At 43.6% G+C, this 3,841-nt stretch overlaps 1 pseudogene; it reads right to left on the reverse strand.

Moving 5' to 3' along the window:
- Positions 1–1,313: 1,313 nt before the first annotated feature.
- On the reverse strand, positions 1,314–3,466 carry LOC118857002 (annotated as a pseudogene).
- Between the last annotated feature and the right edge of the window lie 375 nt (positions 3,467–3,841).

Here is a 3,841-nt window from a genome sequence, read left to right on the forward strand (position 1 = left end):
TGTTGTAGATTTGGGTAGCACAAGCATGCAGGAGGTACCAAGAGTCTGGGAGACTGAGGGAAAGAAACCACATGCAAGAGAGTTTCAGAAAGATGAAGTGAGAGAGTACTGAAGACACATCTCACCTATATTGCAATTTTGCTCTGGGCTCTCTTTAAAGTGAACAATGATGAATTTGACTGTACTTCTGTTTTGTATCATTAAGCTCCTAATACTTCTTGTTGACTGGCTAAAGTCTCCTTTGAATGACACCTCAAGGTACTGAAGTCCCCCTCCCATGCCCCTGTTGATAAATGCTAGCAGGGTCCAAGTTTGAGCAGTTTTTGCCAAGCTATGGACATTTTGAATCCAAACTCAGAGGCAGATTATGTAGTCCAGAGAAGAGACCGTTTGTGAGGTTGGCTAAGGGGTGATACACTTTTTGGCCATACAAACTCTATCATCTATAAAGTTGTTGGGATCCACTATGATGAAGGGACAAACCACTTCAGCTCAATTTATTAAGTTCCTACTGTGTGCCAGGCACTGGAGGAAAGGAAGAAAAAAATGAGGTATTGAGGTAGTCCTTCCTTGTTCTCAAAATTCTATTGAGAGATAAAATATGCCTTTATGAATAAATGCAAAATTTAAATCCATTTATATTCATACATAAAATTCACTTATGTCTTGTATAAAATAAATATTGAGTAATTTGTAGGGGAGACAAACAAGCAGGCAATCAAGGAAGATGTTTGCCAGTTATAACAATCCGTGTATCTATTTGGAGACTCCTGCCCCACAGAGATCTTTGTGATGATGCTGCCTGTGCTTGCCTCCCCACACTTATCTCCCTTGTCCCCCACCCCAATTCTCATTTTCTTTACTCCCTTTGTTTCGCCTAGACCAAATCCCACATTCTTAAAAGTATTAAGTAAAACATCTTTCTCTAATTACTCGTTCTTTCTACTTCCAGTACATCTCTTGCAATTGTTCCATTTTCTTCATCCCCATAGCCACCACCCCATTTCAGGCCTTCATCACCTCTTGAAGGTCCTATTATATTACTCTTCTAACTGGTCTATATTCTTCTAGTTTTTCCCAATTCCAATTTATCCAAAGAGCTTTCTCAAATGAAGGTCTGATCATGTCACTCCTCTTCTCAATAGACTTCAATGGCTCCCCATCACCTCTAGGATCAAATATAATGTCTGTCTGGTATAAACAAACCATTCTCAACTTACCTGACCAGCCTATTTACACATTAATTCCTTTAATACACTGTACACCCACGTCAGCTTTCTTTTTTTTATGGTGCCAACTTAAATAGATTTTATTCTCCAGGACAAGAATTGCATTTCCACTTGTTTACAGTACTGATAAAGTGCAATGTTGTTCACTTCTCTCCCTCTGCACACGTTCAAGTATTCAGAATGCCCAGATTTACACAGTAGCTTAAATGTTAAACTGCTACTGCCTTGGCTACAAATTTGAGTCCTTCAATTTTTGGAAAGCTGCGTGGAATGCTCTTTCTTCTGGTGTGTTTAGTCGACCTCTTCAATGGTGGGTCCAGAAGAAGCAACTCCAGATGGGGCTGCTCCACCCCCTGGGAACCCACCAGGCATGCCTCCTGGCATGCCCCCTGCACTCTGGTACAGCTTAGTAATGATGGGGTTGCAGACCTTCTCCAATTCTTTCTGCTGATGCTCAAATTCTTCCTTCTCAGCAGTCTGGTTCTTATCCAGCCAGTTGATTATTTCATTATTTGTCAAGGATCTTCTGTTTGTCTTCATCCCCAATCTTGTCTTGCAGTTTCTCATCCTCTACAGTGGCCTTCATGTTGAAAGCATAAGATTCCAGAGAATTCTTAGAAGACACCTTGTCTCTCTGCTTCTCATCCTCAGCATTGTACTTCTCAGCCTCCTGGACCATGCGCTCAATGTCTTCTTTGCTCAGATGTCCTTTGTCATTGGTGATGGTGATCTTGTTCTCCTTGCCTGTGCTCTTATTCACAGCTGAAACATTGAGGATGCCGTTTGCATCAATGTCAAAAGTTACTTCAATCTGAGGAACACCCCTGGGTGCTGGAGGAATTCCTGTGAGCTCAAATTTGCCAAGCAGGTTGTTGTCCTTTGTCATTGCTCTCTCACCTTCGTAAACCTGAATGAGCACACCAGGCTGGTTGTCTGAATAGGTGGTAAAGGTCTGTGTCTGCTTGGTGGGGATAGTGGTATTACGTTTGATCATAATGGTCATAACTCCACCAGCAGTTTCAATTCCAAGGGAAAGAGGAGTGACATCCAGCAGCAGCAAGTCCTGCACATTCTCAGATTTATCTCCAGACAAAATGGCAGCCTGGACAGCTGCACCATAAGCAACAGCCTCATCAGGATTAATACTCTTGTCGAGTTCTTTGCCATTGAAGAAATCTTGCAGAAGCTTCTGTATTTTGGGGGTTCGAGTAGAACCACCCACCAGGACGATGTCATGAATCTGTGATTTATCTAGCTTGGCATCTCTCAAGGCCTTTTCCACAGGGTCCAGTGTGCCACAGAAGAGATCAGCATTCAGCTCTTCGAAACGGGCTCAGGTGATTGATGTGTAGAAGTCGATACCTTCATAGAGGGAGTCAGTCTCAATACTGGCCTGGGTACTGGAAGGGAGGGTATGCTTAGCACGTTCGCAAGCGGTGCGAAGATGGCGAACAGCCCTCTTGTTCTCACTGATGTCCTTCTTGTGTTTTTGCTTGAACTAGGCAATGAAATGGTTGACCATTCTGTTGTCAAAGTCCTCTCCACCCAAGTGGGTGTCCCCAGCTGTGGACTTGACCTCAAAGATGCCATCTTCAATGGTAAGAATGGAGACATCGAAAGTACCACCTGCAAGGTCAAAGATCAACACATTTCTCTTGGCACCAACCTTTTTGTCCAAGCCATAAGCAGTAGCAGCAGTGGTTGGCTCATTGATGATTCAGAGCACATTGAGACCAGCGATGGTTCCAGCATCTTTGGTGGCCTGGTGTTGGGAATCGTTGAAATAGGCTGGTACTGTGACCACGGCATTTGTGACAGTCTTCCCAAGGTAAGCTTCAGCAATTTCTATTATCTTGGTCAAAACCATAGAAGATACTTCTTCTGGATAGAAACTTTTGGTCTCCCCTTTGTACTCTACTTGGACCTTAGGCCTGCCTGCATCATTCACCACCGTGAAAGGCCAATGCTTCATGTCTGACTGTACAACTGCATCATCAAATCTGCGACCAATCAGACGTTTGGCATCAAAAACTGTGTTGGTGGGGTTCATTGCAACTTGATTCTTTGCAGCATCACCGATTAGACATTCAGTGTCGGTGAAGGCAACGTAGCTTGGGGTGGTCCTGTTTCCTTGGTCATTAGCAATGATCTCCACTTTCCCATGTTGGAAGACTCCCACGCAGGAGTAAGTGGTACCAAGATCAATGCCAACTGCGGGTCCCTTCGACATGGTTGCTGGGGAGTCGGGGGTCGTAGCTGACCACTGTGGAGAAAGAAGGGCTGCTGCTGTGCTGAGTAGCCCACGTCAGCTTTCTTACTGTTCCTCATACATGACGCTTCATCTCCTGTCTCCATGACTTTGCACAGGCTATTTTCCATTTTCCTTCTTCTTACCCTATGGCTCTTAGAATCTTTAGTTTCTGTCAAGAAGTCTCAGTACCACTTTCTGGAAGAAGCCTCTTCTTATTTTGGCTATACTTTTTTAATGTACATGTCTCCCCTGGTAGAAAATTAACTTTTTGATCTCAGAGACTTGTGTTTTTGTCCCTGTATTTCCTGGCATGATACCTGGCACGTAGTAGGTTCTTAGTAAATGTTTAAAATTATTATAG

The sequence above is a fragment of the Trichosurus vulpecula genome, chromosome 1 (genome assembly GCF_011100635.1).
Source record: "Trichosurus vulpecula isolate mTriVul1 chromosome 1, mTriVul1.pri, whole genome shotgun sequence".
In the NCBI taxonomy this organism is placed as follows: Eukaryota; Metazoa; Chordata; class Mammalia; order Diprotodontia; family Phalangeridae; genus Trichosurus; species Trichosurus vulpecula.